The 13487-nt window shown below is 39.7% G+C and overlaps 1 long non-coding RNA gene across 1 annotated transcript; it reads left to right on the top strand.

Moving 5' to 3' along the window:
• Window positions 1–329: 329 nt before the first annotated feature.
• LOC135265194 (uncharacterized) lies at window positions 330–7174 on the top strand. Its single transcript, XR_010332872.1, has 3 exons — window positions 330–437; window positions 1216–1277; window positions 6718–7174. It is a non-coding gene; the product is annotated as an uncharacterized LOC135265194 (long non-coding RNA).
• The last annotated feature ends 6313 nt before the right edge of the window (window positions 7175–13487 follow it).

Raw genomic sequence — 13487 nt, 5'->3', positions numbered from 1 at the left:
GAACCTTTTAGTTCCTGGTAAAGCAGTTCCTGGGACTGAAAGTTCCGGGTAATTTTGGTGGAAACGCGGCTTTACTTGCTTTGCCTTGCATTGGGAAACAAATGACTGATTGACTTAGCAATGTGTTTTCACTACTGTATCCACAATTCCCTGCTTTCTTTTTATTTTTGTTAGGTTTGAATTGGACTTAATTGTTTACATGGGGAGCATAATGGAGTGTAATTAGGACAGTTGGATAGTTAGGCTGTTTTATGAACTCCAAAGAAACACTGAAAGCAGACAGAATGTATATTGGATTTAATTTTTTACATATACTTACTCCTGTTTCAGGAAATTAGTGCAGATGGTTGCAGTCAAACCACAGGGATGTCAGCACAGGTGGAGAGAAATATTTCCTTTCAGCGATGGTGTGGAAAATTCATTGTGGGGAGATCATGGTAGGTGGTATGGAAATTGTTTCTTCACAAATCGCCAACCCACACTAATGTTGCTCTGCACCTGCCTTGTGACCCCTGTGGCATATCAGCATCTCCTTTAAAGTGTGACAAATTAATAAGCATGTACTGAAAATTAAATACGAGTGATATGATTGCTGTAAATGGTGGGTCTTGGGTAAATGAATGTGCTCCAACTTTTGGGAGAAGGAGGAACAAGTTGGCTGGCGCTATGTGCAGTGGATGCATGCATGATATCCCATGAGAGAGAGCAAGAGAGACAGAGAGAGAGAGATATGAACACATTCTTTCACAAATGCGTGCGCGCACAAACACACACACCATGCATGCACACTGAAGATTATATGGAAAGAAATGTTCTTAAATATTATTGTGAGAAAAGGGATAGTGACACAACTTTATCCATGATACCAGGATATTGCACAAATCATTAACATGTTTTTTATTTTTATTTAAATATGGTATATTTTCTTCAGTGACTATAATGGATGTACATTTTACAGGAGCTAAGTAAAGACTGTAGAACTGTACTGCACAGCTGGAATTAAAACTACACATGTGAACAGAATCATGAGCAGACTCGTTCTTTGATAACAGACGGAAAATATCAAGTTAATTGTAATGTCATGCATTCTTCCAATAAAATGATACTGTACTATATATCATAAATATAATGACTTGAGAGAAAGATGACAGAGTAAGAGTGAGAGAACCCGCAGCTCTGGCAAAGAATGGCTTTCAACTTTTTCTTCTGCCGCAGATGCTGATAGTCAAAACAAATGTCTGCAGCTCTTCGTGGAACAGCATGAGGGATTAGGGCAGGTAAGTGTGGATTTATCTAATCCTATTTAAAATAAACCATAAATCTATGGAGGTCCCTGTGATGCTGAATTTTCTCTTTGGTTCGCGATAGGTCAGCTGAAGAGCCTTCAAAAAACTTGTCACACAAAAGATGAATGCTGCTGATATGACAAATTCAGTTAAATTCATAACAGCTGCTTGTGCAGGGACCGCCCCTAGGGGGTGTCTAAGGGGCTCAAGGGGGGCACGTAGTTGCTACTGACATAGTATTAAAACACAATCCCAGGCTTGTTACATATACAATACATATAATTGGGCACATTCGAAGTAACTACTATGCTGAACAGCAGTGTGAAATAGAAGACATCTATAAGTAATATCACTATTAACATTGGGTTAGTCTCTCTCTTTTTTGAATAGTTGTTTCCCTCCCTATTTTTCTTGTCTCCCACAATTTAAAATGCCAAATGGTGCTTGCTGGCCCATCCCATTGCTGTGATATGTTCTGTTAATTTGCGAGCTCAGATGGTCCCAGAGCAAAACCAGTGCCAGCTGGCTACGCATTTGGGATGATGTGTGTTTACACTGTAAAAAATTATTCTGGGGTCCAGTAGATCTGACTAAAAGACTCAACCAAACAGTCTTACGAAAATTAATGTCTTCTCAATCACGTTTCAAGTAAATTTAATTTAATCCAACTTCGAAAGCTGGTTAACATAGAAAGCACATTGAGTTTATTTAATATAAAAATTGAAGAATGAATCCAACATATAAATTTAGTCAACATGTAACGGTACTTAGTGTGCTCTTTTTTGAAGTTACTCACAAAGTGAATACAAATCATTTTGAATGAGTGGATCTCTTAATTTTATGTGCTTCCCCTTCCAACTATTTTGCGCGTGCAGTTTAATAAAACACTGTGAAACTCTAGCTGGCTTCCGGAAAGTTTTAGAAAGTCCCACATTCTGTGCAAGTGTATTCAATCTGATTCAATCAAAGCCCCTGCCTGGACAAGTTCTTCTGTCATCACATGCTGCCCACCACACTTCACTCGATCAAGTTTCATCGCCAAGTTATTGATAGAGTTGAGGCCAAAAGTTTATATACACCTAGGCTAAAGATATTCAAACTCAGTTTTTCACAACTCCGAACATTTAATGTTACCATACATTTCTTTTGGCAAGTCAGTTAGGGCATCTACTTTGTTCACATCAGAGGTCATTTTAAAGCAATCGATTAGAGACAGATATATTTCAGCTTTAATTCACTATATCAGAATTCCGGTGGGTCAAAAGCTTACATACACCAAGTTGTAAACTGTCTCTTTAAACAGTTTGGAAGATTCCAGAAATTCATGTAATGACTTTTTAGAAGCTTCTGATAGGCCAATTGTCATAATTAGGAGTTCATTGGGAGATCATTGGCACCTGTAAAGCTACTTCCGTTTTGCCCTTGATACCATGGGAAAATCCAAGCAACTCAGCCAAGACCTCAGAAAAACAAATTATGGAATTCCACAGTTCCTCCTTGGAAGCAATTTCCAAACAACTGAAGGTACCACAAGCATCTGTACAAACAATTGTATGCAAATATAAAAATCTTGGGACCACTCAGACAGTGCATTGTTCAGGAAGGAGGCACAAATTAACTCCCAGGGCTGAACAAACTTTGGTCCGAACGGTTCAACTTGACCCCAAGACAACAACAAAAGAACTGGTGAAGCAGTTGGAGGTATCAGGTACCAAAGTATCTACACACATCATTAATAGAATCCTACATCGCCATGTTTAGAAAGGCGGTCACGCAAGGAAGAAGCCTCTACTCCAAGCCTGGCATAAAAAAGCCAGATTGAAGTTTGCTGCTGATCACCACGACAAAGACCTAGCCTTGTGGAGGAATGTTCTCTGGTCAGATGAAACAAAAATTTAACTGTTTGGCCATAATGATCAGTGCTATGTATGGAGGAAAAATGATGAGGCTTTTAATCCGAAGAACACCACTCCAACTGTGAAGCATGGGGGTGGCAGTATCATGTTGTGGGGGGTGTTTTGCTGGAAAATGGACTAGTGCACTTCAGAAAATAGATGCCATCATGAGGAAGGAGGATTATCTAGAAATACTGGAGCAACACCTCAAGACATCAGCTAGAAAGTTCAAATTTGGTCGTAACTGGGTCTTCCAGCAGGCCAATGATCCTAAGCATACCTCCAAAATTGTAACAAAATGGCTTAACCCCTTAGCGCACATGCTAGATCTGGTTAATCCTTGCCCATTTAGGGTGTACGCTATTTAAAGCTGTATAACTCCAAATGAGAACACCACAGAGTCTTGAAAAATGGTTTAACCTCTTAGCGTAATCCCCCTAGAGTTCGGCACGCCGGCGTGACTAGATTGCTCAACTCAGACATTCATTGCTCCTGCAACCAAAGTATGAGTTGAAAACAGGAACTCATAGTTCTAGTTTCATTAGTAGACGATACACGGCAACTAGGCTGAATACGGAGTTTCGCAGTGCCACCATTGTCGCGCTGGCCGTTCATTTAACAAGCACCCCCTCCCTGCAGTCTCATCTGCAACTACACCCCCCACCCATGACATAATGGACAATATTGTCTATCTGGGTATTCACAGAAATATCCTTTCACCACTCAAAAATCATATTCCGTCATAGCAACAAGATAAACCCAACAATAGTCCTAAAATATGCCAATACAGCTGTGAAAACACTGCTCATTGAATAACAAAATAAACAAGACATTTTAAAAAAAATTATACCATGCCTTTCTACAGTCAATATCTGGGACTAAATATTGAATAAATATACAACCTTACAATTGGTTTTACGCGTAGAGATGTCCCTTTTGAGACTGAGTCATATAGCTGAAATTAGCTGTCTTTAATGTCAGATCATTGGCTAACAAATCCTTTTTGGTTAATGATCTGATAATTGAAAAGAATTAGCATTGTATGTTTTTAGGTGAGACCTGGCTAAACAGCACTACTGGTGTAGCAACACTGATAGAGGCTTGTCCTCCAAACTATAATTTTTATCAGTCAGTCAGACAAAACAGAGAAGGAGGAGGGATTGCAGTCATTTTCTCTAGACAGTTTGTGTGTAATGACATTGACCTGGGTGAATTTACATCATTTGAATATCTTGCTCTTGAGCTCAAAGCAGAATTATCAGTGCTCGTCATTACATTATATCGGCCACAAAGATATTCCTCACTATTTCTACAGGAATTCTCAGAGCTGATCTCACTTGGTAGCCTATCACTAGATATGATAGATTAATCCTGAATGGAGACCTGAATATTCATATTAACCTCTTAGCGCAAAGCCCCTAGTGGTCGGCACGCCCGCATGCCGAGATTACTGAACTCAGACTTTCCGTGCTACTGCAACGAAAGCATGAGTTAAAAACAGAAACACGTTGTTTTAGTTTCATTAGTAGACGATACGCGACAACTATGCCGAGTTTCGCAGCGCCACCATTGTCGCTCTGGTTGTTCATTTAACACACCCCCCCTGTCTGCAGTCTCATCTACAACTACACCCCCCACCCATTACATAATGGACAATATTGTCTATCTTGCCATTCATAAAAATATTTCACCGCTAAAAAATCACATTCCGTCATAGCAACAAATAAACCCGACAATAGCCCTAAGATATGCCAATACTGCAGTGAAAATGCTGCTCACTCAATAACCAAATAAACGAGAGTTTAAAAAAATGATACCATGTCATTCTACAGTCAATATCTGGGACTAAATATTGAATGAATATACAAACGTACCGTTGGTTTTACGCGTAGAGATGTCCCTTTTGAGACTGAGTGGTCATACATTGTCTTGGACAATCCCTTTGTGAAATATAGGCGCATTTGTGATGACTGGGTATCTTCCAAAATAACCGTGCATAATGCCACGTGTTGTTTACGGCGTTGTCGCCCTTTTTAGTACAGTCTGGCTTGATTAACAATTCATTTATTTAGTAGTCGAGAGTATAAGCTTTCTAACGATGTACATGTCTAATTTTGCTTTTGGAATAGCGTTTTATAGGTCAGCGTAATCGAAAATTTTCTCATCATCGCATTCAATTAGGCATTCACTCTATGGTAGCAGTAAAACAAAGACGCTGCTAACGAAACGTTGTCAACTATGTTAGGTGTTCTGAGCACAGCTAAGCCTTAAGTTTGCTGATAGACCTAGCTGACATCGTTTTCTGGTGTGAGACAGGAGCGGATAGAACTATATCATTGATTTCCTGTCTCTGTCTCTACTGAAAACAGATAAGATTTTGTCATTGCTATGTAAGTATTACTGCTCAAAATACTTTGGTTATATACGTTATTTTTGAAATTGAGTGTCTTTAGATAGGTTAGTGGTATTATAGAATGTGGATATTTCACACTAATGCAAGCGTTAGTTAGTAGTGTAATAGTTTTTGTGAAGCATGCAACAGTGATGTGAGAGTTGGAGCATTGCCAGAAAGTGGTGGACAGTTGAAAATTGTTTTCATGTGGTCCCATTCCCATACAAGAAAACATACAAGAGTACAGAGTATAGAAATACATACAAGAGTTAATTATTACACATTTAGGTACTGTACCACATTGTGTGACAATATTTTTGCATTATTTTTTAACCTGATAGCAATGTTCCATCTTAAAACTTCATAAGGGGCTCATTTAAATGCTTTACAATGGACAAAAAGCATTATGTTCATTTTTGGAGAGATCTTGGACATGTTTCTGAACCCCTGGATATTTTAGACCACTGTATTGACAGAAAGCTTGTAATGCCCACTTGAAAATGATGCAACAGTGAGTTTCTTGAGTAAAACAGTAGATTTGTAGTGAAATACGTGAATATGTTGTGATTTACAGCAATGCATAATTTAGACATTTTGGGTAATTTTGGAGACGCTGGGTACACTTCTTAGTTTTTGCTTCATAGATCTTTAGTAGTTCAACATATCCACCCTTAGATTTTATGAACTTGTGGTCAAGAGGCTTTTGATCCAGGACATGTATACTTTAACCTTCTGTAAATATGCAATCTCCCAGTATTTCATTGCAAACTAAAAAAGAGCAAATTCATTTTTGATTTTTTGCCTAAACAATTGCATTTGTGGCACTATTTCTTCCAAAATGATTAATATAAAGTAATCTAAGCTAGTATTGTAAATGGTACAAATGTCTTGCTTCATTTAAGCCATTTTTCAATGTGGTGTTCACATCGGGAGTTATAAAGCTTTAAATAGAGTACCCCCTAAATGGGCAAGGATTGGTCAGATTTGACATGTGCGCTAAGGGGTTAATGGTAAGTTCCAGAGAATCACAAATGTGCAGCTAAAGCGAACTTAATGTTGATGCTAGATCGCTACACCCCAAAGCTTATGTCCCTGTTTCAGGCCAAGAGAGCAACTGCAAACCCAGATGTCCCTTCTTCTCCAGGTACAATGTTCTTAGAGGGGAAAAGGACATTCAGCACACACTCAAGGGACATGCGGAAGACAGACAGGGAGACCAGGGTAATGCATATTGAATTCCATGTTTTGACATTACGGAACCCCAATGGTCTACCAATTTGAGAAGATAAAGGAAGTCATAATACACTGCTTGGTTGATTACCTGCGAGTCATCTCATTAAAGAGTATGATTTACGTGAATATGATTGGGCACGTTTTCATGACATTTGTGACTGCCTCTTTTATCACTATGTAATGCCACTGTGTATTCCTTAACAAATAAAGCGGGTTTTAATCCTCAATATCCTTACATGAGAGAGCATAGTTTTCTTGTATTTTTCATACTGCTGATGATTGTCTTGGAGGACGTCGTACAACAAATATATACAAAGAAGATGCCTCAGATGGAGACAGTCCTGAAAACATTGACATCATCATAGAACATGCACAAGAAATGACTGGTTGGAATGGGGCAATTCACCTCGGCTTGGTGTAGATGCTGAATCTCAGCTATCCCAATGAACTGAGGTTTACATGTGAGACATATCAGAAGTTTTTCTTGGAGCTGGATCATTTGAAGCTCTCCCCAAATACAAATTAGTTGCATAAGTGGTGTATGATAGAAAAACAGGCAAAAACAGTTCTCAATCAGGCTGTACTGTTTTTATATCAGTAGTGCTTGAGCATCTGGATATGTTTGGACTCCTTGAATTGTAGCGTCACTGTCCTTGTTGGGGGGGGTGGGGCGGGGGGTGGGGGGCTGGGGCATTTTGTTCCCTGTTCTTACCTGTATTACCAAAGACCACACACATTCATGCTGCATCCCTACATTCATAAATACATGCATACATACATACATACATACACACATACTCAATTAAATTCAATATATTATTATATTAGAAGATTGTGGGTTCGAATCTCGGCTTGGGGCTTTTATGTGTGGAGTTTGCATGTTCTCCCAGTGTCCACATGGGTTTCCTTCCACAGTTCAAAGACATGCAGGTAGGCGAATTGGATACTCTAAACTGCCCATAGGTATCTGTGTGTGAGTGAATGGTGTGTGCCCTGTGATAGATTTGGTGGCCTGTCCAGGGTGTATTCTTGCCTCTTGCCCAATGCATGCTGGGATAGGCTCCAGCAACCCCAGCGACCCTGCTCAGAATAAGCGGGTATAGATAATGGATGGATTTATTAGTAAATTCAACAAAATTCTATTATATTTTGTGCTAAACTAGACTCATTTTTTCTTTTTGTATAAAAGTAGCCTAGTTTGCAGCAGGGCCGTACAGCTGTTACAGACAAATCACAGGTGCCAAACTGGCGTGAGGAGTCATTGGTGAGTGAAGAGGTGCAGTGTACCCTGCCTACTAAAACCCTCCTTCTTTGGGAAACGCTATTCCCAATTATGCTATCCTTTTCACCTATAGGACTCCCAAGCAAAGTTGAAACTGGCAGAGTAAGAACTTCATCTGGACAGTGATGCACAAAAATGGGAACCAATCCCTTAAGCCCTGAAGTCTCTTGTTGATTAATTTAAATTCAAGAAATAATAAAACACCAGGCACTGATTCATGCTTTTCCTTTGGTGGAAGAGTGACCTTTATAAACTGCATCCTGACCTAAACAAATAAGGCAAGATGGGGATGACCTACATGAATGTATCGTGCGTTGTACTATGCTGAATAGATTGCTCATTTACCTGGCAGTATTCTTCAGGTGAATCTGTAGAATACCCTCTGGAAAATAGAAAGACCTTTTACATGCATGCACTGAAAGAATAAAAATGTTGAAAGATGTTTTTCTCAAAAGCAGTGTGACCCACACGCACACACATTCAGCATGTGGGGAAAAAATCCTTTTATTGTTGCTTTCTTTAATAACTGCTATTCATTTTACTTATAAAAGTTGACCCAAATCCAAAGCTGTACCCATTGTTTTGTCAAAGATTTTCTTCATTCCACTTCAGTCTTGTTAAAGTTAAACATCTCCAGGGTATCGGGGGGCTGTGTGAGGCAGTTCACAAAATGAACATGCAGAGATGAGACCAGTCATACATCAGAAGGCAAGGATTAAACCTCCATGATTTTAAAAGATAGTGTTTCCTGCCTTTTATGAAACTCTGAGATCTTAGTTCAGAATGACACACAAGACTGTCAAGGCGAGGATGACCTTTGCTTCAGAACTCCAGAATGCCATGAACCTTTGAAAACCACAGGCATTTGGTTCTCTAGGGGGGTTAAGAAAAAATGCATGTCCCAGGAGCTCAAGGTCAAAAAGAAATAAATAATACAAAATATCTTCTTCATTTATATATTTTACAAAGAAAATGGGTAGTACAGTGACAGACTTTGGCTCTCAGCTTTTACTCAGGCTCGTAATTGACTGTTTGGAACAACATTAAGAAGACAGCACTGGTGATCTCAGAAATCACAAAGGGCATGGTAGGCCAAGGAAGACATCTACAGTTGACCAGGGGTGGGTTTTCCAGTAGTGCTTGATTTTAGGATTAACTAGTGTGTTTATGAGGTTCTTAAGCAAAGAACGTCCTCTCATTAAGTGGGTTTCCCAAACAATCATTGGACAGACTCTTTAGAGGAACTTAACAAAGAGCCACTTTGTAAAGTGAGTTCTCGCTACAGAATTGATGTCGTGTTTGTACGTCTCTCGTGTTTATCCAATCACCACTGAAAAATAAAGAGCTCAAAATAAGAGAATATATCATGTTATCATTAACTTGTTAGTGCAATCCCCTAATGGCCATGATGCCGGCATCCTGAGATTGTTCAACTCATACTTGCAGTGCTCCTGAAACCAAACTATAAGTTGAAAAAGCAAACTCTGTGTTCCGGCTTTATTAGCGGACAATTCAGGACAACTATACCAAAGACGGATTTTCGTCCATTACCACTCACCCCCTCCATACAGTCTCATCTGCAACTACACCCACCATGCATGACACACATGGACAATAGTGTCTATCTGGGAATTCATAAAAATATTATTTCACCACTAAAAAACATCATTGCAACAATATCCCTAAATATGCCAACACAGCGGTGAAAACACTGCTCACTGAATAACAAAATAAGACAAATTTTTCTAAAATTATACCATGTCATTCTACTGCAAATATCGGCAACTAAATATGGAACAAATATACCGTCTTACTATTGATTTTACACGTAGATATGTCCCTTTTAAGACTGAGTGGTCATATATTGTTTTGGACAATCTGTTTGTGAAATATACACTAATTTATGGCACCTGGGTATCTTCCAAAATAGCGGTGTGTAAAACCACAAGTTTTTTTGTCATTATCCTTTTTAGTACAGTTGGGCTTGATTGACAATTATTTTATCCAGTAGGTGTGAGTATAAGGTTTCTAACAATGTATAACATGTCTAGGTTTACTTTTAGAATAGTGTTTCATAAGCCTGCATTTCTTAAAGTTTAGTCTCATCATTACCATAGATTCTATCTATTGAACACAAATAAGATTTCATCCTCCATATGTAAGTATTACTGCACCAAATATTTTGGCTATATAGGTTAGTGGTATTTTATAATGAGGATATTTCACACTGTAACGTAAGCGTTTGTTGGTAGCTCAGTCGTGTTTGTGCTTCATGCACCGGATCTGATGTGAAGCTGGAACATTGACAATACATTTCGGTGGATGGTTGAATATTGTTCATGCCGTGCCATCCCCATACAAGAAAACATTACATACTGGAGAGTACAGAAAAACATACAAGAGTTAATGACATGTGTAGTTTAACCTCTTTTATATATGGGATCTTTCAGTATTTCATTGCAAACTACAATGAACAAGTTAATTGTTGCTTTTTTACCAATTTTTCAAGTCTCTCTGTTGCTCACACCTGGAGTGCCATTATCTACTATATACCAGAGTCGCAGGGGGTGCTGGAGCCTATCCTTGCATGCATTGGGCGAGAGGCAGGAATACACCCTGGACAGGCCGCCCATCTATTGCAGAACACACACACCATTAATCCACACACTCACACCTATGGGCAATTACTTTCAAGTCTTTGGACTATGGGAGTAAACCCGACTACCCAGAGGAAACCCACGTGGGCACAGGGAGAACATGCAAATTCCACACAGAAAGGCCCAAGCCGAGCTTCAAACCCTATTACCCAATTAGCCTATTACTCAAGAAAGTTGGCATTCACAAAAGGGATGAAACTGAACACCAACGATACACTTTTTTCAAAGTCTAAGCACGAGTCTACCAACAAAATACAAAGTCAAAGCTCAGTGCTTCCAGCAAGCGGCCAAGGACTGGGGATGAGGTTATTATTTTAGTCAAGCTAATATGAGGGGCAAAAGTGAGGAGGGAGAGAGAAAGAGTGACAGGTGGTGGCACCAGCACTGCAACTCCCCTGACCCCAGAGGAAGAGCAGAAGCACATTTTCCACATGCTAATGGTTCACTCCACTTGCATTCTGGGTCTCTGCATGTATGGAGTTGCACCTCTCCTCTGGTACAGTTTGGGGGTTTGCCACAGGGGTCAGCACGAATGAACGAAGTAAATGAGGGGATACACACTTTCACCCAATAGCCACCTGCCTCTAAATTCACCATTACTCACCATTGTGTAAATGAAAGTGCTGCCAGGCCATTTAGCAACAACATCAAGGATTAGACCCAGGGCATCACACACCATCTCCACATTTCAAGCTGCATACCCTATTCTGACAGTGAAGGTAGGGTCATTCACGGATGGTGTAAGTATGGGGATCAGGGTGCCATCGATGGTACCCACAACCTGAGAGATGCCTGGGCGAATTAGTCTGTGAAACCCTTGGTTGACCTCCAGTATTTCTTCCTGTGTTTGTGGAAATCTGATGTGCCTCTGGCAATGACACAGGAGCAAGGCTGTGACTGAATGCACAGCCTTAGACACAGCAGCCACAATGACACCATGGCTCTGATACTCTGCAGGTACCCTCCAGTGGCATAATTTTGCAGTGCTGTTAGTAACCGGATTGTAGGAGTTATGGCAAAGTTGCGGCAGGTGGATCTCCCCAAATCTCCCTCTATGAGATTCTTTGAGAAGATGATTTTAGCTCTTGGTAGCCTGTATCTTTCCAGGATCTGTGTAGTGGATTAAAGTTTGCCCTGGTTGCAGAATTTATCTTCACAACATTACTGCATTGTCGATGTATTCTACTACATCTTTGGTTCAGGCACGATTCTTTGAAGTGCAGCAATGACAATTCTCCATGCAGTGGTGGCAATCTTTTGGCCTTATTCATACAATTATACAGGCACAGCATTTTGTTTTATTCATCAAATGTAATAAGATGATCATTAAAGAGACAAATGTGTTTGGTAAACCCACGTTATTTTAAGTGTGATTGTTTAAAGAGGCATTTAAAGAAGTTATTGGTGTTTAGAGGCTGTCAGGAAACCCACTGTAGATCTGTCAAATCAAAAAAACTCTTCAGGAGGAGGTTGTGGATGTGTCAGTGAATACTGTCCACAGAAGACTTCACAAACAAAACTACAGGGGTTACACTGCAAGATTGCTAACCACTAGTTAGCCACAAAAACAGGATGACAAGGTTACAGTTTAAGAAAAACCTAAAAGAACCTGCAGAGTTATGAAAAAGGGTCTTGTGGACAGATGAGGCCAAGATTCACTTGTATCGGAGTGAATGTTTATTGAAGTGTGGAAGCCAAAAGGAACTGCCCAAGACTCAAAGCATCCCTCCTTCTGTGACAAATGGTTGTGGGGGTGTTATGGATTGGGCATGACTGGCTGCCACAAGTACTGGCTCACTTGTCTTCACTGATAATGTTGGAGCTGATAGCAGCAGCATAATGAATGTTGAAGTGTACAGAAGCATCTTATCTGCTCAAGTTCAACCAATTGCCTCCAAATTCATTATAAAAAATAAATAAAAAAACAAACCAGCACATTCAGGACAGTAGTGGGAATCACAGCAATCTACACAAGTGTCTGAACCAGGTACACCATTTGAGAGCCCAGTACATGTAAATAATTGAACTTGCTCACCTCTGCTGCAATTCAGACAGTAATGTAACCATGGAAACTGTCTACATGTGAAACCTGAGACATTTATTTTGAACCTCAGTAATCCTGAATGATGACATTATCTGTTTTAATGGGTATGCCATTATGCCAATATTGTTATAATATACCTTTTGGCATAAACATTGTGAGACAAAAACCCTGATGATATATGGAAAAGATCTCCAACCAAGAGGTAGAACAGATTAGTCGCCCAGTGAACATCTGCTCACTCTGAAACAGTTTATTTGAGCAAACAAATACATCCAATTGTGTTTGTACCCTGGAACAGACCAAAAACTGTTTTCTGAAAAGCCCACCTGTTGACAATAAACACAGTACGTATACACAGGTTTAATTTAAAATCTGATTCTTCATGAAAATTTGGACAATAGCAGTTAAAAACAAAGGGCGCTTGTGCACTGGCACAAAGTGCAAGAGCAGATATTGTTGTTGCAGATGCTTCTCATTCAGTGTGAAACACTGTTAATGGGAGTGTGCCCCGCCTTTGCTGTTGTTGTTTTTTTTTTTATGGGGCTGGGGGGAGGGGGAAGGTTAGTGGTGATGTAATTTCTACCATGTGCAATCCATCTGCACTACCAGGTGGTTTTCTGTGGGTAGCCTATTAATCAAAATTCCATAAAGAAAATTTTCTATAATACAAATTCCAATCAGAAAAACGTACACAAACG

Source organism: Anguilla rostrata, chromosome 10 (assembly GCF_018555375.3).
Source record: "Anguilla rostrata isolate EN2019 chromosome 10, ASM1855537v3, whole genome shotgun sequence".
NCBI lineage: Eukaryota > Metazoa > Chordata > Actinopteri > Anguilliformes > Anguillidae > Anguilla > Anguilla rostrata.
This window is presented reverse-complemented; position numbering and strand designations above follow the sequence as displayed.